At 47.0% G+C, this 24,277-nt stretch overlaps 1 protein-coding gene across 3 annotated transcripts in view; it reads right to left on the bottom strand.

Annotated features, from left to right (window-relative positions):
- Nucleotides 1-24,277, bottom strand: part of rassf6 (Ras association domain family member 6) — a 98,828-nt gene that overhangs the window by 62,291 nt on the left and 12,260 nt on the right. The window contains exons 1-2 of one of the 3 annotated variants that reach the window (XM_070901378.1): nt 5,935-5,996; nt 71-163 (exon numbers count right to left, since the gene is read on the bottom strand). The gene's annotated coding sequence lies outside the window, so the exon portion shown is untranslated. Of the gene's footprint in view, nt 1-70; nt 164-5,778; nt 5,842-5,934; nt 5,997-24,277 lie in introns of those variants that run through there. The other 2 variants (XM_070901294.1, XM_070901224.1) reach the window with 2 other exon arrangements.

Here is a 24,277-nt window from a genome sequence, read left to right as displayed (position 1 = left end):
TCCCATATATTTTTGCGAATATCATATTTTAAAAATTGGTGACTGAGTCTCAAGCTCGATTCTTGCTTACCTCAATCGTCTGGGAGATGAGCTTTCAAAGTGAGTGTTGTAGATTCAGGTCTGGAGACTGTTTGCTTAAATACTGTCACCTCTAACTCTGAAACTGAAAAGCAAAAGTAAATGTGTATTTGAGGGAGAGCTGGCAGCTTTGGTTTCTGTTCTGGTGAATTATATATTTCATCCACAATTAAATAAATTTGGTGTTTTAATTCAGTTTCTAGTAGGTGCAGTTTACAGCACTGTAATTATTTGTGTTTCTAACATTTTGCAGAACTTAAAGCCCCTCCATGTTGCAGAACTGCTCATCATCCATCTGATATGTTTTGCTGTTTGGCATCAAAGGAGCTTGAGCAGGTCTGAAACATGTAAATGTTTAAAATTGGGCAGGATGCTCATAGCAAGGTCACTGGTTCATCCTGAAAAGGGGAGGTGAAATTCCTCTTTTAACAAAAAATGGGAGAAACTGCACATGTCAAAATTGCGCATTTGGCTATTTTGTCAATGGGTTGTTAATTAAGGAGAAAAGCAGGAATTGACCTATTTTTCATTAAAAATAAATGTTGAGCCTTATGATATTTTATGTCTTTAGGACTTCTGCACGCAATCTAGGCTGACACTTGAGTACAGTACTGATAGAGTGCTGCATTGTCAGAGGTAGCATCTTTCACAAGTTAAACTGAGGCCCTATTAGCATGTTCTGGTGGGTGTAAAAGATCCCATGGCACTAATTGAAGAGGAGCAGTGGAGTTATCTTTGGTGTCCTGGCCAACATTCCTCCCTCAACCAAAAACAGATTATCTGGTCATTTATCTCATTACTGTTTATGGGATCTTGCTGTGTTCACATTAACTGCTGTGTTTCCTACATTACTTCATTACTTTATTTCATTACTTCATTATTACTTCAAAAGTGCTTAATTGACTGCGAATCATGTTGGGCCATTCTAAGGTTGTGAAAGGTGCTATATAAATGCAAGTTATTTCTTTCTACATTTATCAGTTTCTCCTCAAACTGAAACACTAAGGTCTGAAATTCTACACCATTTCTGGGATCTAAAATCAGTGCAAATGTTTTTTCTGCTCTGGTAATCTAGGCCAGCAGTAATTTCTGCAGGTTTGTCAACCCAAAAACGGTACGCCTGTCCTGCGATCCGAGCATTGAGTTCCCATAAATTTAAATGACGGCCAGTTCTGTGGTGCCACAGAGTTCTGGAAGTTACACTCACAATGCACCAGGGATAAGCTAGAGCAAGAAATGTAACGTACAACCATTGTCAGGGTCAGCGAAAGACAGCAGAATGTGCTCAGAATGCACTAGTTTTGCCGAGGTGAAATTACGCTCAAGTTTCTGCGCAAACGCATTGGAATAAGCCGGAACATAAAATAACCCATGAATCAGTGCAATGAAGCAGCATAATCGATTGCAATCGATTGGTGACTGGAGCAAGGCATTCTCAGCATCACAAGGAAGTGGGATTGGCGGGAATTGAGCCATTCTTCAACTGCCTGATATTATGCTCTTGGTTTTACTTTTAATTTGGCTTCAATTGACTGCTTTGATCTGCCCGTGGTACACAAGACCTGTGACAAGCAGTTCATTGAAGCCACACAGGTGTGACCCGCTCTGCTATAAATGATTAAATTTAGACTAATTTAAAGTAGCAGCAGCAAGAGAAGTACAACAGAGTCTGGCTTCAGTTGACTGCTGGTCACAGCAGGTACAGATGATTAATGCTGGATTCATGTGACCAAGGGTGCCTGGGCGCAATGTGATGAACACCCCTGAATGGGTGCAATCTGTGGAATCTCGCCACATCGACCTAGCGATGTGGCTAGTTTTGTCAGTGAATGGACCTCTGAACCAATGTAATAGATCTCGGATAGTCTGTTTATGGGCGCAACTCACTTACTCTTAAAATTCTGTGGTCTTTTGTGCTATTTGTGTTCAAGTTGACAGTTTGTTCCAAGTAAATAGGTAAGGGAGGACCAGGGGTCACAACTGTATTAGGCCAGTTTTAGGTTAAATGTCAGGAGGTGGTTCTATTCCCAGAGAATATCTTTCCCCTGGAAGGGGCTGCCGCCTCGGGTGGAGGACAGTGTCGCTGAATTTCTTCAAGTGACGCCTCTCGAGCAGCTGCAAGGCCTGACACTCATAGGGGTGAGGTTGGGGATGTCCCCTCTTGTCCCCTGCCTCTCGCAGACATTGCATGCAAATTTTCCTGCCACACAATTGAATGAATTAGGTGAAGGTAATTGAGGGATGTCTCCCGGGAAAATGAACAGCTGATATAAAAAAAGAAAGAAAGAATTGGATTTATATCGCGCCTTTCACAACCACCAGACATCTCAAAGCACTTCACAGCCAATGTACTTTTGGACTATAGTCACTGCTGTAATGTAGGAAAGAGATCGGGGCTAGAACCTCCACTTCTTTTGCCTGCTTAACGCTCACTTAATGCCCATTTTATCTCTGAAATGATGTATAACACCCATATATCACCCATTTTTGCACAAAATGGAAACTGACAGGCTTTTTTAGGAGACTTATCGCCGAGCCTTATTTTAACAATGTGCTTAACGCTTCACTTTTTTGGGGCGGAACCAGCAGAATGGGCAAAATCAACGGCCATAATATCGCCCAGCATTACTTTCCGCATGGAATTAATGCCAAGATTCAATATTAACGCCCGCCACTGTTTTTTGTCGTAAAGAGCATACTTATCCAAGCTAGTGGCCATGGAGATCGGCCATCGTCAATTTCACCACCTCGCACATATATCGTCCACAATACCGCTCGCTCAAAAAACCACCCACAAAAAGTGGAACTAACTGGAACGAACGCCAGCGGTGTGACTAGCATTTGTTAAATCCCACTCTTACATGAGGAGCTGATATCTGAAAGATTTGCCTGAAAGAGCACTGATGTGAGTGACAACGCTGACACACTGCTGTGTGTGTGCAGCTCAGACATCAATGGTGCCATCACTTCGGTGCCAGTTAAAGTTTACGGTGATTGATGTTAAGTTGTATTTAACCTTTTCATGATAAGGAATCACCAGTGTGTAACGGTTCAGCTATCTGAGACAATGCGCAACAAGGTTATGTTCAATAACAAAGGTTTAATACCAACATTAGTCTGAAATCATAAGTATCACAGCCAATAACACCCAACCCCTGCCCACACCCTACTTTTTTCCACCATTGACATAAATCACATGTTCAACATGTCCAGCAACACAGAATACAAAGGCAAAGCAGAAGCATGGTCCCCAGCCCCCATACATTACAACAAATTGCATACACCCAGATGGAGATATTACACAGCCATCACCTGCGCACATGCACCTCACTTTCCTTCCCACCTCCTTCTTCTCCCCACCTCTATCCCTTCCCCTCCTCACTCCACGGCGCCTGGCTGAGGAGCTCCTCAAGCGTTGCCTCATTGGGGGGGATGAAGGCAGATGTGTTGGTTGCATGGGTACGGGAGCGGGAGGTGCCGAGGGGGCAATATTCTCTGATGCAGAAGCAGGATCTTGGTCCTTGCTCTCATCTGTCATTCGCAGTGGTGGTGCAGAACCTAGAGGTGGGGTGCCACACTTGGGGATCATTGGGAGGCATGTGGCAGCAGTGTTCCTGGCTATCGCATCCAGGGACTCCGCCAGGCGCAAAATGTACTCGGTTATGGTGGCCAGCTGTCGGGATATGCCCCCCAATGCTTCGATGAGCTGGTCACCAATGTCTACAGACCTCCTGGATAACTGTACCATCTCTCCGCTGTCATGTGGCGCTCGTGGAACAGACCTGCCGCGTCCACGAGGCCTCCGCAAGGTCGGTGCTGTCCTGGGGAAAAATGGGGTGCCCTGTGGAGAGATGCTTGGGGTCAGTACCTCCAGATTGGAGGCGGGAGATAAACTAGGGTGTTTTGAGAATGGGCGAGGAGCCGGCGATCAGAAAACCCTTTTTTACCGCCCACGCCGGAAATAATGCCCATTTTTGGGCGATAAGCACAAAAGTGGAGGTTCTAGCCCAAGAGATGTTAAGGTCAGGGAAAGGGTTTTAAGGTTCCACATGCAGGTAATTGCAGTTAGAGGAGATGGTCACACATACCATTAGTGTCTCCCCTTAAACAGAGTACAGTGTGAAGGGTGACATGTGCAGCTAATAATTTTACAGGGTGAAGGCTGTGTAGGTGCTCAAGGAAGTAAAGGGCGAATAGCCGGTGTGTTACCCTGCCTGCCTTTGCCAGCTCATTGAACTGGTCTGTGACCCTGGGAGTGGGAGAGTTGGCACTCAAAGTTAGTGCTAACTCCACCTCCCTCCACATGGCACGATACTTTTTTGTGGCTTTCTCCCATGGAGACTGAGCAATCAATCCCTCACCCTCTCGCTGTCTGTCTGACTCTGTGTCCATCTCTGTCTCTGTTTCTCTCTGTCCCACTTTCCCTCCATCCCTCTCTATGAGATCAATTATCCCCAAAGCTTTTTTTTTTGTGTACTTGAAGAGTTACCCCCGTTTTTTGGGGGCCCAAGTACACCATAAAAAATGTTCTAAGTTTCCCCGTTGGATTTCTTCACTTTAGCGTGTCATAACCTGCCCTTTAGTTTTGGGGATGGAGCCTTGTTCTGCGCCAAAAAGATCCGAGTTGCCATGGTAACCAGGGAGACAATGCGAGCTGAGGCTGCAAAGTGAAACATACAGCCAGCTCCCAACACATTAAAACAACATTACATCAATTTAAAAACACATTAAAACACGTTGCATCAACTTAAAAACATGTTAAAATATAGTGCAGCAACTTACCTCTAATTATTAAAAGCGGTCCCGATACCCCCGCCCATAGCCCTGGCCGAAGGACTTGCCGGTCTGCTTGCCTAGCCCACCCCGCGCCCCTTGCTGGTGCTAGTCCAGCTTCCCCCACCCCCCCCCCCCCCCCCCACCCTCGAGTGCCTTGCCAGTCCCGGTCCACTGTCTCTAGCCTTGGCCAAAGGGCTTGCTGGTCCGCTCCCCCGCCCGACCCTGGCCCGGTGTGCCATACCAGTCCGCTCCCTCGCCCCTAGCCCAGGCCGAGTGGCCTCCCAGTCCACTCCTCCGCCCCTATCCCAAGCCGAATGGCCTCCTCCCTCCCGGTCCCCGCACCTAACTATACCCGAAAGGCTTCACCCCACCCCCTCTCCCTCCCCCCACCTCTCTCTTACCTTTCCTGTTGCTGCTGTCCGGGCATCTGCTACACTTACCTGCGCCGATTTCCTTACCTGCGCCGATTTCTTTAGCTCTCAGCTGGCCAAACTTGCCTAAATGGCCTGCATTGGCGCGGGTGGCAGGTTACGTTCCCTTTGGCTGAAAAAAAAACTTACCTAAAAAAATCGTAACTAATTGAGTTACGCTGATGCACACTGATTGGGGAAACTGTTTTTTTAAAAAACTTAGGCCAAAAAAAGCAGCCTGCTCCAAATAAACGGCGCAAATCACGAGGGGGAAATTGAGCCCTATGTCTTTCTGTCTCTGTCTCTCTCTCTGTCACTCCCTCTCTCTCTATGGCTCTCCTTATCTGTCTGTGTTTTTCTATCTCTCTCTGTCACTCTCTTTGCCTGTTTGTCTCTCGCTTTTTTCTCTCCCTCTGTCTGTCTCTTTCTCACTCTTTGTCTCTCTCTCTCTCTGTCTGTCTCTCCCTCTCTCTCTCTTTCTCTCTGTCTCTCTCTCTCTCATTTGCTGACTCACATGCAGCAGAGTTTGATGTTGGTAGAATTCTGTACTCCCGTTTCCAGCCTGTGCCGTGCCCTTCTCCCTTTTCCGGCTGTCTCTGCCAGATCCTCCAGTCCAAAACATTCTTTAAAAGTGGGACAAAATGACACATGAGCCATCGAGTGCAGCTACCTGACAGTTGGCTGACAGAGCCTGGCCCTGTTCATTACCAGCTGCGCCTGCAGCCTGTTGCTGCAAACTTCAGCCAGGCCTGGCTTTTTAGAGGCTGTACTTCAATTTGAGAGGCAATGTTTATCCCTCAACCAACATCACTAAAACCAGACTCTCTTGGAATTTCCTCGTGGTCACTGGATCAGCTGCCTCAACATTGATGGAAAATTGCTGGAAACCCTGGACAGAAGTTACGGCAGTTGTTTGAGAGACTCCTGAGGGAACTCCCAGTTACTATCTGTTTGTGTGATCTTGCTGTGTGTGAAATGGCTGCTGTGTTTCCCTACATTACAACAGTGACTCCATTTCAATCTTCATTGGCTGTGATGCGCTTTAGGACGTCCAGGTGTCATGAAAGGCGCTACATAAATGCAACTCTTTCTTTCTTTCTTTCTTTCTTTCTTTCTTTCTTTCTTTCTTTCTTTCTTTCTTTCTTTCTTTCTTTCTTTCTTTCTTTCTTTCTTTCTTTCTTTCTTTCTTTCTTTCTTTCCTTTCTTTCCTTTCTTATAGTTTTGTGAAAGGGAAATTGTGTTTGACAAATCTGTTAGAGATTTTTGAAGATGTAATCAGTAGGATAGATAAGGGAGAACCAGTGCATGTATTGTATTTACATTTTCAAAAAGCATTTGATAAGAACATAAGATAAGAAATAGGAGCAAGAGTAGTCCATTTGGCCCCTCGAGCCTGCTCCGCCATTCAATAAGATCATGGCTGATCTGATCATGGACTCAGCTTCACTTCCCTGCCCAATTCCCATAACCCTTTACTCCCTTATCGCTCAAAAAAGGGTGCCACATAAGAGGTTATTACACAAAATTAGGACTCATGGGATGAGGGGTAATATATCGGCATGGATTGAGGATTGGTTAATGTAATGTATGCACCTGTGAGTATGCTCACAAGTTTGTAGAGCTGTTCAGAGGTGGGCACCGGAGGGACTGGAGTGCATCATCATCCCCGGCAACCAAATTTTAATTTGATCCATTTAATGTCCAAAGTTTAATTTGTTTATTCATCGGTTTTAGTGTCCCCCCCACCCCACCTTTTAGCCAGGGACCACTTGTATAATTTGTGCATTGGTGCCCTCAAAAAAAAACAAGGATGCATTTGTTTGAAAGTTTCTGTTTTAATGCCAGCCGCGCCCCTCCCCCCCCATCAGGGGGCATTTGCGTTAACAAATGATGATTAACAGATTACAACAAAATAGTTGTAGAGCTGTTCCAAGGGACTGGAGTGCATCATCACCCCCGGCAATCAAATTTTAATTTGATTTTAATGTCTAAAGTTTAATTTGTTTAAGTTGTCGGTTTTAGTGCCTGCCCCCCAACCCCTACTTTTAGCCAGGGGGCACTTGAATAATTTGTGTTTTTTAGTGCCCTCAAAAAACCCCAAAAAAAGCAAGGGGGCACTTGAAAAGTTTTTGGAGTGTGCTCCCCACCCCCCACCGCTCCCGCTCCCCCCTTTAATCAGGGGGAAACTGATTAAAAATAGTTGTAGAGCTGTTTCAAGGGACTGGAGTGCATCATCACCCCCGGCAACCAAATTTTAATTTGATCCGTTTAATGTCCAAAGTTTAATTTGTTTATTCGTCGTTTTTTAGTGCCCCTTTAATAATGGGACATTTGATTTACAGATCAATTAAAATAGTTGTCGAGCAGTTCCATTGTGAGTGACTTAGCCAGTTACATGATGTTCACAAAACTCAATAAAACCCCAGTCAATTAAGTCTAGATCATCCATTATTAAGGAAGTAGTCGCGGGACATTTAGAAAAGCATAATTCAATCAAGCAGAGTCAGCATGATTTTATGAAAGGGAAATCATGTTTGACAAATTTGCTGGAGTTACTTTGAGGATGTAACGAGCAGGGTAGATAAGGGTGAACCAGTGGATGTGATGTATTTGGATTTCCAGAAGGCTTTCGATAAGGTGCAACATAAAAGGTTACTGCACACGATAAAAGTTCACGGGGTTGGGGGTAATACATTAGCATGGATAGAGGATTGGCTAACTAACAGAAAACAGAGAGTCGGGATAAATGGGTCATTTTCCGGTTGGCAAACAGTGACTAGTGGGGTGCAGCAGGGATCAGTGCTGGGGCCTCAACTATTTACAATCTATATTAATGACTTGGATGAAGGGACAGAGTGTAATATAACCATGTTTGCTGATGATGCAAAGATGGGTGGGAAAGCAAATTTTGAGGAGGACACAAAAAATCTGCAGAGGGATATAGACAGGCTAAGTGAGTGGGCAAAAATCTGGCAGATGGTGTATAATGTGGGAAAATGTGAGGTTATCCACTTTGGCAGAAAAAAATAGAAAAGTAAATTATAATTTAAATGGAGAAACATTGTAATATAGAGGGATCTGGGGGTCCTTGTGCATGAAACACAAAAAGTTAGTATGCACGTACAGCAAGTAATCAGGAAGGCAAATGGAATGTTGACCTTTATTGCAAGGGGGATAGAGTATAAAAGCAGAGAAGTCCTGTTACAACTGTACAGGTTATTGATGAGGCCAACCCTAGAGTACTGTGTACAGTTTTGGTCTCCGTATTTAAGAAAGGATATACTTGCATTGGAGGCTATTCAGAGAAGGTTCACTAGTTTGATTCCAGATATGAGGGGGTTGACTTATGAAGATAGGTTGAGTAGGTTGGGCCTATACACATTGGAGTTCAGAAGAATGAGAGGTGATGTTATCGAAACATATAAGATAATGAGGAGGCTCGACAAGGTGGATGCAGAGAGGATATTTCCACTCATAGGGGAAACTAAAACTAGGGGACATAATCTCAGAATAAGGGGCCGTCCATTTAAAACTGAGATGAGGAAGAATTTCTTCTCTCAGAGAGTTGTAAACCTATAGAATTCTCTGCCCCAGAGAGCTGTGGAGGCTGGGTCATTGAATATATTTTAGGCGGAGATAGACAGATTTTTGAGTGATAAGGGAATAAAAGGTTATGGGGAGCGGGCAGGTAACTGACTGCAAAAGCTTCTACAGATATGTGAAGAGAAAAAGATTAGTGAAGACAAACATAGGTCCCTTGCAGTCAGATTCAGGTGAATTTATAGTGGGGAACAAAGAAAAGGCAGCCCAGTTGAACAAATACTTTGGTTCTGTCTTCTCGAAGAAAGTCACAAATAACCTTCCGGAAGTACTAGGGGACCAAGGGTCTAGTGAGAAGGAGGAACTGAAGGAAATCCTTATTAGGTGGGAAATTGTGTTAGGGAAATTGATGGGATTGAAGGCCGATAAATCCCCGGGGCCTAATAGTCTGCATCCCAGAGTACTTAAGGAAGTGACCCTAGAAATAGTGGATGCATTGGTGATCATTTTCCAACATTCTATCGACTCTGGATCAGTTCCTATGGATTGGAGGGTAGCTAATGTAACAGCACTTTTTAAAAAAGGAGGGAGAGAAAAAATGGGTAATTATAGACCGGTTAGCCTGACATCAGTAGTGGGGAAAATGTTGGAATCAATTATTAAAGATGAAATAGCAGCGCATTTGGAAAGCAGTGACAGGATCGGTCCAAGTCAGCATGGATTTATGAAAGGGAAATCATGCTTGAGAAATCTTCTAGAATTTTTTGAGGATGTAACTAGTAGAGTGGACAAGGGAGAACCAGTGGATGTGGTGTATTTGGACTTTCAAAAGGCTTTTGACAAGGTCCCACACAAGAGATTGGTGTGTAAAATTAAAGCACATGATATTGGGGGTAATGTACTGATGTGGATAGAGAATTGGTTGGCAGACAGGAAGCAGAGAGTCGGGATTAACGGGTCCTTTTCAGAATGGCAGACAGTGACTAGTGGGGTACCGCAGGGCTCAGTGCTGGGATCCCAGCTATTTACAATATACATCAATGATTTAGATGAAGGAATTGAGTGTAATACCTCCAAGTTTGCAGATGACACTAAGCTGAGTGGCGGTGTGAGCTGTGAGGGGGATGCTAAGAGGCTGCAGCGTGACTTTGGCAGGTTAGGTGAGTGGGCAAATGCATGGCAGATGCAGTATAATGTGGATAAATGTGAGGTTATCTACTTTGGTGGCAAAAACACAAAGGCAGAATATTATCTGAATGGCGGCAGATTAGGAAGAGGGGAGATGCAACGAGACCTGGGTGTCGTGGTACATCAGTCATTGAAAGTTGGCATGCAGGTACAGCAGGCGGTGAAGAAGGCAAATGGTATGCTGGCCTTCATAGCTAGGGGATTTGAATATAAGAGCAGGGAGGTCTTACTGCAGTTGTACAGGGCCATGGTGAGGCCTCATCTGGAATATTGTGTTCAGTTTTGGTCTCCTAATCTGAGGAAGGACGTTCTTGCTATTGAGGGAGTGCAGCGAAGGTTCATCAGACTGATTCCCAGGATGGCAGGACTGACATATGAGGAGAGACTGGATCGAGTGGGCCGTTATTCACTGGAATTTAGAAGGATGAGAGGGGATCTCATAGAAACCTATAAAATTCTGACAGGACAGGACAGGTTAGATGCAGGAAGAATGTTCCCGATATTGGGGAAGTCTAGAATCAGGGGACACAGTCTAAGGATAAGGGATAAGCCATTTAGGACCAGGATGAGGAGAAATGTCTTCACTCAGAGTTGTTAATCTGTGTAATTCTCTACTGCAGAGAGTTGCTGATGCCAGTTCATTGGATATATTCAAGAGGGAGTTAGATATGGCCCTTATGGCTAAAGGGATCAAGGGGTATGGAGAGAAAGCAGGAAAGGCGTCCTGAGGTGAATGATCAGCCATGATCTTATTGAATTGTGGTGCAGGCTCGAAGGGCCGAATGGCCTACTCCTGCACCTATTTTCTATGTTTCTATGTTTCTACCACATTTCAAAGGTGCTTGGATGGGCACTTGAAGTGCTGTAATCTGCAGAGTTACAGACCTAGAGCTGGTAAGTGGGATTATACTGGATAACCTCTTGTTAGCTGGTGCAGATACGATGGTAAGTACTATAGGGAATCAAATATAGTCAGGGTGATCTCCTGGACTAGTTTTGATCGGCTGGATGGGTTGGAGAGGAATTTTCCCACAGTTTTTTTCCCCAATTGGCCTGGGTTTTTATCTGCTTTTTGTCTCGCCCAGGAGATCGCATGGCTCCGGTTGGGATGGAGTGTAGAATGTTTCGATGCAAGAGGTGTCGAAGTTGTGTGGGGCAGATTGATTGGGCCGGGTAGTCTTTACCTTTCCGCCATTGTTCATTGTTCATAGGTTTATATGTAACGTTCAGGGCTGCTGACCGAGGGCCGTGTGGCTCTTTGTCGGCCGGCGCGGACACGATCGGCCGAAATGGTCTCCTTCTGTGTTATATATTTCTATGTTTCTATGTTTCTATAATGGTTTCAAAAACTACAATCTGATCATTCCTATGCTATATCTTTTTCTTCCTGCTTCATGAAAATTCAAACAAGTATTTAAAACAAATAGCTTTGTTTAGTCTCTATTCCTTTTGAATCAGTTGTGTGGGTAAAGTGATAGTGGAGAGTCCATGAAAGCATTCAATGGGCCATCTTGGATCAATGTAAAATAAAATGAACAGTGTTTCCTTTTAGCTATGGCATCCTCAGGGAATGGTTTCTCATTAAACAACACTGAAAGTTGCATGCCTTCTTCAGCACAATGAGAGATACAAACTGCAGTACAAACAAAATCATTAACTTGCCCTGTTTTACACCCACACCCTCTCCCCTCCTCTGATCCCATAAAACCCGAAGTATGATCAAACCACAGACTTGTCCGGTGTAGTCGACAGACTCCCCACAAGTGATTAAATAAGTTGCTGAACCCTTTTTCCAACTGTAAAAATTGTGTGAGCCGGAGCCTGAGCTGATTTAAAAGATTACTTCCATAAATAGGTTTCGGAGCTTTGCTCGTGTCACTTTGATGTGCTTTAAGAACATAAGAACATAAGAACTAGGAGCAGGATTTATAATGGGGAACAAAGAAATGGCAGACCAGTTGAACAGATACTTTGGTTCTGTCTTCACAAAGGAAGACACAAATAAACTTCCGGAAGTACGAGGGGACCGTGGGTCTAGTGAGAAGGAGGAACTGAAGGATATCCTTATTAGACGGGAAATTGTGTTAGGGAAATTGATGGGATTGAAGGCCGATAAATTCATGGGGCCTGATAGTCTGCATCCCAGAGTACTTAAGGAAGTGACCCTAGAAATAGTGGATGCATTGGTGATCATTTTCCAACAGTCTATCGACTCTGGATCAGTTCCTATGGACTGGAGGGTAGCTAATGTAACACCACTTTTAAAAAAAAGAAGGAGAGAGAAAACGGGTAATTATAGACTGGTTAGCCTGACATCAGTACTGGGGAAAATGTTAGAATCAATTATTAAAGATGAAATAACAGCGCATTTGGAAAGCAGTGACAGGATCGGTCCAAGTCAACATGGATTTATGAAGGGGAAATCATGCTTGACAAATCTTCTGGAATTTTTTGAGGATGTAACTAGTAGAGTGGGCAAGGGAGAACCAGTGGATGTGGTGTATTTGGACTTTCAAAAGGCTTTTGACAAGGTCCCACACAAGAGATTGGTGTGCAAAATTAAAGCACATGGTATTGGGGGTAATGTACTGACATGGATAGGGAACTGGTTGACAGACAGGAAGCAGAGTGCCAGGATAAATGGGTTCTTTTCAGAATGGTAGACAGTGACTAGTGGGGTGCCGCAGGGCTAAGTGCTGGGACCCCAGCTATTTACAATATACATTAATGATTTAGATGAAGGAACTGAGTGTAATATCTCCAAGTTTGCAGATGGCACTAGCTGAGTGGTGGTGTGAGCTGTGAGGAGACTGCAGGGTGACTTGGACAGGTTAGGTGAGTGGACAAATGTCAAATAACCTCACCTAAGCAGTATAATGTGGATAAATGTGAGGTTATCCACTTTGGTGGCAAAAACACGAAGGCAGAATATTATCTGAATGGTGTCAGATTAAGAAAAGGGGAGATGCAACGAGACCTGGGTGTCATGGTACATCAGTCATTGAAAGTTGGCATGCAGGTACAGCAGGCGCTGAAGAAGGCGAATGGTATTTTGGCCTTTATAGCTAGGGGATTTGAGTATAGGAGCGGGGAGGTCTTACTACAGTTGTACAGGGCCCTGGTGAGGCCTCACCTGGAACATTGTGTTCAGTTTTGGTCTCCTAAACTGAGGAAGGACTTTCTTGCTATTGAGGGTGTGCAGCAAAAGTTCACCAGTCTGATTCCCGGGATGCCTGGACTGACATATGAGGAGAGACTGGATCGACTGGGCCTTTATGCACTGGAGTTTAGAAGGGCGAGAGGGATCTCATAGAAACATATAAAATTCTGACGGGACTGGACAGGGAAGATGCAGAAAGAATGTTCCCGATGTTGGGAAAGTCCAGAACCAGGAGACACAGTCTAAGGATAAGGGGTAAGCCATTTAGGACTGAGATGAGGAGAAACTTCTTCACTCAGAGAGTTGTTAACCTGTGGAATTCCCTACCGCAGAGAGTTGTTGATGCCAGTTCATTGAATATGTTCAAGAGGGAGTTAGATATGGCCCTTATGGCTGAAGGGATCAAGGGGTATGGAGAGAAAGCAGGAAAGGGGTACAGAGGTGAATGATCAGCCATGATCTTATTGAATGGTGGTGCAGGCTCGAAGGGCCAGATGGACTACTCCTGCACCTATTTTCTATGTTTCAGTGGGCCCAAGTTTCGGCCTCAGTTGCTCCTGATTTTTTGGAGCAATTGGTGTAGAACGGAGTATCTTAGAAATTCAAATTCTCGGCATTTAATTTGCTCCAGTTCTCGTCAGTTAGAACAGTTTCACTTTGGAACAGAATTTTTTTTTCAAATGGGGGTGTGTCCGGCCACTTACGCCTGTTTTCAAAGTTTCGGCAGTGAAAACTTACTCCAAACTAACTTAGAATGGAGTAAGTGAAGATTTTTGTACGCTCGAAAAAAACTTGTCTCCACTTTAGAAAATCAGGCGTAGGTTACAAATCAGGCGTAGCGAATGAGGGGAGGGGATTTAAAGGGAAGTTTACAAACATTTCAGTTTTACAAATAAAGAGCCATCATCAATAATAAATGATAAAAACTTCAATAAATCAACCAATAAACCAATTAAAAAAAATTAATAAGAAATAATTTAAAAAAAAATCAATATATTAAACATTTTTTACTTACCGACTGCAGCACCGGGAGCCCTCCAACAGCGTGCTGGGATGCTTCCCACCCCCCCCCCCCCACCCCAGTGTGTCTCTGTCAGTGTCTCTCACTCTCTGTCTGTCAGTGTCTGTGTTTCTGACAGCGAGGGGTGGAGGGGAGGGGAGGAGGGGCGGTGGAGTGGGGAAGAGGGGGTGGGCGGGGAGGGGGGTGACAAGTGAGGGAGGGGAGGGGGGTGAGGGGAGGGAGGGGAGGGGGTTGAGAAGGGAGGGAGGGAGGGGAGGGGGGATGAGAAGGGAGGGGGGGTGAGAAGGCAGGGAGGGGAGGGGGGGTGAGAAAGGAGGGAGGAGAGGGGGGAAGAGAAGGGAGGGAGGGAGAAGGGGAGGTGAGAGAAGGGAGGAGTGAGAGAAGGGAGGGAGGGAGGGGAGCGGGGGAAGGGAAGGGAGGGAGGGGAAGGAGGGAGAGAAGGGGGAAAGAGAGAGAGGGAGAGAGAAGGGAGAGAGAGAGAGAGAGAAAGAAAGGAGAGAGAGGCTGAACGGGCCGGGCCCGGCCGGGCCCAAGACTTCGAGCTTAGGCTTACCGGATTGACAGGTAGGTGGCGTCGGGTCCGGGGTCTGGGAGGGTCGGTAGCGCGGATCGGGGGGAGCGCGGGTCGGGGCGGAGGGGAGGGTGGATCGGTCGGGGGGGGGGGGCGGAGATCGGTCGGGGGGGGGCGGAGATCGGTCGGGAGCGGAGGTCGGTCGGGGAGGGGGGGAAGGTCGGGAGCGGGGGAAGCGGAGGTCGGGTCGGGGGGGTGGGGGGGGCGGTCCGGTGGGGGGGGGGGGGTGGGAGCGGGAGTCAAGTCGGGTCGGGTCCGGTCCGGAGGCGGGGGAAGCGGGAGTCGAGTCGGGTCGGGAGGAAGCAGGAGCTGGCCGTGGGAGGCAGCCTTATGCACGCAGCCCCAGTGAGGCCATTCGGCCAGGGCTAGGGGCTGCATGCTTCGGGCCCCTCCCACACAGTTTTGGGCGCCTGGAACTACTGCACTTGCGTGCCCACTGTACCGCGCATGTGCAGAGGTCCCGGCACTGTTTTCAGCGCAGGGACCTAGCTCTGCCTCCCACAGCTCGTGCTGCGCCGCGCCGAGGGCCAGAGGACCTGCAGGGAGCCGGAGAATGTGGAATTTTTTTTCAGGCGCACTTTGTGGCGCGAAAAACGGGCGTCCAGGTCGGGGCTGCGCCGTTCTAGGCACGGCCCGAAACTTGGGCCCTATGTTTCTATGGTACAGAGGAGATTTATGAGGATGTTGTCTGGATTGGAGAATTTTAGCTATGAGGAAAGATGTTGTTTTCTTTGGAACAGAGGAGGCTGAGGGGAGACCTTATTGAAGTATATAAAATTATGAGGGGCCTAGATAAAGTGTATAGGAAGGACCTATTTCCTTTAGCAGAGGGGTCAACAACCAGGGGGCATAGGTTTAAAGTAATTGGGGAAGGTTAAGAGGAGATTTGAGGGGAAATTTCTTCTCCCAGAGGATGTTGGGGGTCTGGAACTCACTGCCTGAAAGGGTGATAGATGCAGAAAGCTTTTGCAGTCAGTTTTTATGTTCCCAGCAAGCTTCCTCTCATAATCTATTTTCCCCCCTCCTAATTAAACCCTTAATCCTCCTCTGCTGAATTCTAAATTTCTCCCAGTCCTCAGGTTTGCTGCTTTTTCTGCCCAATTTATATGCCTCTTCCTTGGATCTAACACTATCCTTAATTTCCCTTGTTAGCCACGGTTGAGCCACCTTCCTCCTTTTATTTTTACTCCAGACAGGGATGTACAATTGTTGAAGTTCATCCATGTGATTTTTAAATTTTTGCCATTGCCTAACCGCCGTCAACCTTTAAGTATCATTTGCCAGTCTATTCTAGCCAATTTATGTCTCATACCATCGAAATTACCTTTCCTTAAGTTCAGGACCCTGGTCTCTGAATTAACTGTGTCACTCTCCCTCTTTAGTGCAATCACATCTTTCCTGTAATATGGTGACCAGAACTGCACACAGTATTCTAGCTGTGGCCTAAATAGGTTTTTAATACAGTTCTTGTATTCTATGCCTCGGCTAATAAAGGCAAGTATTCCGTATGCCTTCTTGACCACCTTATCTACCTGGCCTGCTACCTTCAGGGATCTGTGGAAATGCACTCCAGGGTCCCATTATTCCTCTACACTTCTCAGTGTCCTACCATTCCTTGCCTTGTTAGCCCTCCCCAAATGCATTACTTCATACTTCTCTGGATTGAATTCCATTTGTCACTGTTCTGCCTACCTGACCAGTTGATTGATATCTTCCTGCAGTCTACAGCTTTCTTCTTCATTTTCAACCACACAGCCGATTTTATTATCATCTGCAAACTTCTTAAACATACCCCCTACATTCAAGTCTAAATCATTGATTATATACCACAAAAAGCAAGGGACCTAGTACCGAGCCCTGCGGAACCCCACTGGAAACAGCCTTCCAGTCACAAAAACACCCATCGAACATTACCCTTTGCTTCCTACCACTGAGCCAATTTTGGATCCAACTTGCCACTTTGCCTTGGATCCCATGGGCTTTTACTTTCGGGACCAGTCTGCCATGTGGGACCTTATCAAAAGCCTTGCTAAAATCCATATACACTACATCAATGGAAGGCAAATGGTATGTTGATCTTTATCGCAAGGGAGTCAGAGTACAAGAGTAAGGGGGCTAGAACTTCGATGATTGATTTCTAGTTGCAAAATATTTGCATGCACAGTGGAAGTCTCCTCATTCAGTACAGCAGTGACAGGGCAGGGCTCATTTCCCTGGGCCAGGGTCACTATTAATGCAGGATGGGTGGGATTCCCACCACCAAAAGGGATGCCACCACGGAGGCCAATCATCTCAGCCCCAGGACATCACTGTAGGAATTCATCAGGGACAACCATCTTCAGCTGCTTCATCAATGACCTTCCCTCCTTCGTAAGATCAGAAGTGAGGTTGTTCGTTGATGATTGCAGTGTTCAGTTCCATTCGCAATTTCTCAGATAATGAAGCAGTCCGTGCCCACATGCAGCAAGAACTGGATGACATTCAGGCTTGGGCTGATAAGTGGCAAGTAACATTCGTGCCGCACAAGTGCCAGGCAATGACCATCTCCAATAAGAGAGAGTCTAACCACCGCCCCTTGACATTCAACGGCATTACCATCGCTGATTCACCCACCAGCAACATCCTGGGGGGTCACCATTGACCAGAAATTTAACTTGCCAAGACTTCTTTGGCAGCACCTCCCAAATCCACGACATCTACCACCTAGAAAGACAAGGGCAGCAGGCACATGGGAACACCATCACCTCCAAGTTTCCCTCCAAGTCACACACCACTCCGACTTGGAAATATATTGTCATTCCTTCATCGTCGCTGGTCAAAATCCTTCAACCCCCCTACCTAACAGTACTGTGGGAGCAGCTCCACCACATGGACTGCAACAGTTCAAGAGGGCGGCTCACCACCACCTTCTCAAGGGGAATTAGGGATGGGAAATTTGTCCATCAGATGTGGGCATCGCTGGCCTTGCCGACGATGCCCACATCTGATGGACAAATAAAAATGGACGGCATCTTTGTGTGGCCTGCTGATTAACAGGATTGTGGCTTGCAACTTAGCACTGAAGGCACTGATGAGTGGCTGCACACTCAGCAGGAGGCCCAAGTTTGTGCAAAGCTAGCACCAATTAAAACTAGTCTTCAGTTCTTAAAAGCAGTTTGCACCTCTTCAAGTGGAGGTGCATTCTTCCTGCAGCAGATGAGTCAACTGGCTGGGGAACAGAATGTGTGCAGGAAGTAGTAGTACTGATAGTACAACAGGGGAGAGAGCATGCTCCAAGGTTCTCAGATGCAGCACTGGAGACCTTGGTGCAGGAGGTGGACTGAAGGGGACCAGTCCTGTTTCCACAGTGGGCCAGGAGCAATGTTCCCTCAAATTTTTTTTTTGTGTGCGGTATCTTTTCCAGCAGTAACAGCTGGTGAGCAACTTGCGCGGGACCTCCCGATTGATGCGTGGCCGCATGCCCACACACCTTAGGGGAATGTTGGCCAGGCGGCCCTCCAGGCAAATTCAGAAAAGGCATTGGGAGCAGATAGTTGTCGTGGTCAATGCCAACGGTGTAGCCCCGAGGACCTGGATGCAGTGCAGGATCAAGTTTAATAACCTCACACATGTGGTCAAGGTCAGCGAAGTCATCTTCAAATGCCATATCCCAATATCTACACCACTAGCCTCACACACTGCTCAATGCATCACATTCCCATTACTCACCTACCTACAATCTCTACCAAACACGACTCATACCTCACATTCATAGCTTCGCCTTGCCCTCACATACTTACCATTGCTGCAAGCCTCAAACCCATATCTCACAGCTTGAACACATTGGCAGCTATTCAACCATGACAGGTGCATCAACCAAACACATTACACCACACTCACTGACACACTTCCCTTTCTCTTGCAGAACAAGGTGGCTCACAACCAGAGGCAATAGGACCTAACCGGCAGGGGACAGGCTGCCTGCATATCCTTACCCCGATGGAGGAAACGGTGCTGGTCATTATTGACAGGGCCATTGCTGAGCCCGTGGCCAGCGGTGGGGTTGCAATATACAAGATACAAGATGATGGTATCCTCATAAGTAATCCTACTTCTCACATCCCACTTCCCCCTCATCCCACAATCTCTTCTGGTTTACAAGCTTCGCATGATGTAAACATGCATCTCTTGCTTTCCCCCCTCCCCTCTCCACAACCTCACCCTTGTACCTTTCTCCTTTCAAATAGCCAAGAACTGCCACCTGGCTAGGCACTTGTGGAGGAGCAGGAAATAGAAGAGCACTGATGATGACATAACACCGTCACTCGATTTCACATTCCCAGGCACCAGCTTAAATAGTGGCATACTTTATTATACTATATATCGGTCATGAGTGGCCTACAGCCAGGGCAGGGGAAAAAGGTAATGGAGGAGCCAGTTCTTTGGAGGGTGAGATTATACATGAGTTCTGCTGCACAGGATTTGGATGGTGATTTTGATTGGGCAGCCTACAGAAGAAGACTGTTGGCTATGCACAATGAAATGCTTGCTGCATTGGCAGGGATGCCGGTAAGCCTGAGTGCAATCTTAAGGAGCATGGAAGAGTCTGGCACTGACCTTGTACATGGAAGTGGTAGGCAACTCCATTAGCCTACTTGTGGACCCAGCATCATGGCTGATGTCTCAGCTTCCAGTGTAGTACAAGCAGACCCAACGTCTGAGTGCTGCAGTGGAAGCTCAGAATATTGCCATGCAAGCTCAAACTGCTCTCATGCAGGCTCAGCTTGCTGCCTCGCAAGCTCAGACTGCTGCCATCGTGGCTGGGTTTACCAGGCTGGAAAGGGGCTTGTAGGGTGTCACAGCGGTCTGGAAATCTGTCCTTCAACAGTTTACTTGGATTGGTAAGGGCCACCCCGGGGGAATGGGAGTGGCTCTATGGAGCACGAACCTGCTGTCCTATCTCAGGATGTCAGCATTCATCCTCCCAGCACAGCCACTTCGCCAGTGTCCTTGCTGTTACCTGACAGCGCCAGCCCAGACTGCTACTGCCCATGCTGAGGTGGTGTTATCTAAAACCAGACTATCTAGGTCCAGAGCTGTGCGAGGTTGTCCTGAGTATCCCCCATTGAATGTCAGCAGCTTTCCAACAGCCATGCTGCAGCTACTGGGGCAGCACTTCGTAGGAGCACTAGGTCAGGCAACAGCACACGGAAGGCAAGTACTAAGGGAATGCACAAGGGTGATCAGTTGTCTTTGTTACGTAATATTGGATGGATTCATATATAATGTTGGTTTGGAATGTTTCTTTTGTGGTGGCTTTTATTTCAGCATTTTGGCCAAGAGGACGCTGTGATGGTCCGGAACAGAGGTGTGTGACTGTTATAAATGGGGATTTGGGGTTGAGTTCAGTGCAATCATAGTCAAATAAGTCGATCACGGACTGCCCAACCGAAGACAGGATTTGCTGGTTGCCTCTACCCTTCCTCCTGCTTCTTCTCCTCCTCGTCTTTTTCTTCCTCCTCCTTCTTCCTCTGCGAGCAGTTTGTCCTCTTCTTTGCTGCTGCTGCTCCCTCTCCCTGTCATGCTGCAGGCCAAGGAGGATGGCTACTACAGCACCCATAACTAGGAGTAAGTGGTTTGACCTAGAACCCTTGAAGTTAGAACCAAGGCCTTCTCCACTTGCAGCACCACTCCCTGACACCTCACCAACTTTGAACAAATCTGGAAAGTACCCAATACTTCTACAAGCTTACACAGAGCCTGTAGAAATTAATCAGCAACTAATCTGAGAGTGGTTGTGTCATGTATCTCACACTACTCTATATAACTGTATCTTACCATGCTATACATGACTGTAACTAGATATGACCTGTAACCATAAGCATACTTTACCACCAGGGGTGTACTTGCAGGAGACACTGCATACGTGTTCCACACAGCTATATAAAGACAGGTCTCAGGCAAGTGTGGGACTCGAGAGCTGTGAAATAAAGGTGCAGGTCCAGAGTGACCTTGACTTCAGCATGTGCCTCGTGTAAGTTTGTACTGCAGGGTCAGGACTTTACAGTGGCGACGAGAATGGGATGATGTTCACGCCATGTCGTCAGAGGAACGGACCTCCTGCTCAACAGTTCTAAGTCGTTTCGAATATCTCTTTCAGCCAGGTATGGGCACCTTCAAAGGGGCTAAAGTTAAAATCTACATCACACAGGATTCCAGGCCGGAGCTGTGCCCTATGTGATGAGGGAAAAGATTGAACACGAACTGGACCGGCTTCTGCGGGCAGGCATTATCTCACCCGTGGAATTTAGCGAATGGTCAAGTCCCATCGTCCCTGTAATGAAGCCTGATGTAATCCCCACAGATTCGTACGGATCCAAGTCTACCATAAGCAGAGTCTCCATACAGGACCAATACCCGCTGCCCAGAGCGGAGGGCGTATTTGCCACATTGGCTGGAGGAAAACTTTTCTCGAAACTAGATCTCACATCTGCGTATGTGACGCAAGAACTGACCGAAGAGCCTAAGCTACTCATCACCATCAACACACATCGAGGCCTTTTTATGTACAATCGATGCCCATTCGCCATCAGGTCGGCAGCTGCTATATTCCAGCGCAACATGGAAAGTCTGCTCAAGTCCATCCCGGGGACGGTTGTGTTTCGAGATGACTTACTCATCACGGGCAGGGACACCGCCTCCCATCTCCGCAATTTGGAGGAAGTACTAAGTCGATTGGATCGGGTAGGCTTAAGAGTTAAGAAATCCAAGTGTCTGTTTCTCACGCCTGGGGTTGAATTTTTGGGCAGAAGGATTGCTGCTGATGGAATCCGCCCAACAGAATCCAAAACAGAAGCAATTCGTCTGGCACCCAGGCCCTGGAATGTCTCGGAACTGCGCGCCTTTCTCGGGCTACTCAATTACTTTGGGAACTTTATGCAGAACTTGAGCATGCTGCTGGAGCCTCTCCACGTGCTACTCAGAAAGGGGTGCGATTGGTTTTGGGGGGACGCCCAAGAACGCGCCTTCAATAAGGCACGCAACCTTCTATGTTCCAACAGTGTTTTAGCCTTTTTTGACCCAGGTAAAAAGCTAGTTCTTACATGTGATGCGTCAGTGTACGGGGTCGGGTGCGTTTTACAGCATGTCAATGATGCGGGAAAATTACAACCCATTGCTTATGCCTCCAGGTTACTTTTGCGGGTGGAGCGCGGGTACGGTATGGTTGAGAAGGAGGCGCTCGCGTGCGTGTACGGTGTCAAAAAGATGCACCAATACCTTTTCGGGGCCAAGTTCGCATTAGAAGCCGACCACAAACCACTCACGTCCCTCCTATCCAAGAGCAAGGCAATAAACGGCAACGCCTTGGCACGCATGCTGGCATTTTACGACTACACAATAAGGCACAGACCAGGCACAGACAACTGTGCTGACACGCTTAGCAGGCTACCCCTGGCAATCACGGAAGGGTCTAACGAACAGGACTGTGAGATAGTCATGGCAATCGATGCCTTTGAGTCCACAGGTTCGCCCATGACAGCTCGCCAAATCAGAGCCTGGACGACCAGCCACCCCACGTTATTCTTAGTCAAAAGATGTGTTTTAACTGGTGACTGGGCAGAGGCTCGCGATGCCTGCCCCGAGGAGATCAAACCTTTCCGTAGGCGCATGCATGAACTCCCACTACAGGCAGACTGCCTGATGTGGGGCAGAGAGGCGTTTGTCCGGGAGCTCCACCGCAAGCACCTGGGGATCGTCCTTATGAAGGCCATAGCCAGATCCCACATCTGGTGGCCTGGCATTGACGCGGACTTGGAGCTCTGCGTCCGGCAGTGCACCATTTGTGCCCAACTCAATAATGCCCCCAGGGAGGCCCCCCTAAGCCCCTGGCCCTGGCCCACCAAACTGTGGTCGCGGATGCATGTAGACTATGCGGGCCCATTCATGGGCAAAATGTTCCTCGTAGTCGTCGATGCATTTTCAAAGTGGATCGACTGCATCATTTTAAACTCGAGCACCACCTCCACCACTGTGGAGAGCCTTAGAACCATGTTTGTAACGCACGGAATTCCTGACATATTGGTCAGTGATAATGGTCCGTGCTTCACCAGCGCAGAATTTCAAGATTTTATAGCTGACCATGACATAAATCACGTTAAGACGGCACAGTTCAAGCCGGCCTCCAATGGCCAGGCGGAGCGAGCAGTGGAAATCGTTAAACAAGGCATGCTACAAATCCAAGGTCCCATGCTGCAGAGCCGTCTGTCGCGACTGCTGCTGGCAAATAGATCTCGTCCGCATTCGTTGACTGGGGTTCCCCCTGCGCAACTATTGATGAAACGGACCTTAAAGACTAGGCTCTCGTTAATCCTCCCAGACATGCATGAAATTGTTGAGGCAAAGCGCCGGAAGTTAACTGAGTACCATGACTGAAATTCGAGGGGGAGGTGGAATGAGATAGGGGACAAAGTGTTTGTGCTAAACTATGGCAGGGGTCCAAACTGGCTTTCAGGGACAGTAACAGGCAAGGAAGGAAACAGGCTACTGGTTGTACAAATGGACAATGGCCAAACCTGCCGGAGGCATGTAGACCAAGTAAAAAGTAGATTCACCAACAACACTACAGAACCAGAGGCAGACTACAATGTGGAACTCACACCACACCTGGTGGACAGACAGAGGGAACAACTTGAGGAAAGGGCAGTCTCAACAGACAGCCCAAGTGAGATACCAGCAATCATACTGAACGAAACAGACAGCCCAGGCGAGATACCAGCAATCATACCGAAAGAAAAACAGACACCAAGGCAAACAACTGAACCACAACTAAGACGCTCCACGCAAGAGCGTAGACCACCTGAGAGACTGAATCTATTAAGACAATAAGACCTTGGGGGAGGGTGATGTCATGCATCTCACACTACTGTATATAACTGTATCTTGCCATGCTATACATGACTGTAACTAGATATGACCTGTAACCATAAGCATACTTTACCACCAGGGGTGCACTTGCAGGAGACACTGCATACCTGTTCCACACAGGTATATAAAGACAGGTCTCAGACAAGTGTGGGACTCGAGAGCTGTGAAATAAAGGTGCAGGTCCAGAGTGACTTTGACCTTCAGCATGTGCCTCGTGTAAGTCTGTACTGCAGGGTCAGGACTTTACAGGTTGATAATCCCTTTAAATAGCGCTGGTGGAGGTCCTGGCTGCTGTTGAATGCATGTTCAGCTGCGCAAGGTTTAGACAAGGCTTAACGTGATTGACGTCACAATCTGCCTACTCTACATATTACCGCCTTCACCAAGATGGCATCCGCTGGGGCCCACTCCAGAAGTATGCGTGCGCAGCGTGGATGCCATATTTGACCACTACATCTGTATTAAATTTACAACTGGCATTTGGAAATAGTGCAAGTTGAATTATCACCAGGTTAAAATTGAATCATGCCCAGGTGAAAGTTGAACTATCCCCAGGTTAGAGCTGTGGAGTCTCAGCCGTTGAGTATATTCAAGGTTGAGGTTGATAGATTTTTTACTCGAAGGGAATC

Source organism: Pristiophorus japonicus, chromosome 1, assembly GCF_044704955.1.
Source record: "Pristiophorus japonicus isolate sPriJap1 chromosome 1, sPriJap1.hap1, whole genome shotgun sequence".
Lineage (NCBI taxonomy): Eukaryota > Metazoa > Chordata > Chondrichthyes > Pristiophoridae > Pristiophorus > Pristiophorus japonicus.
This window is presented reverse-complemented; position numbering and strand designations above follow the sequence as displayed.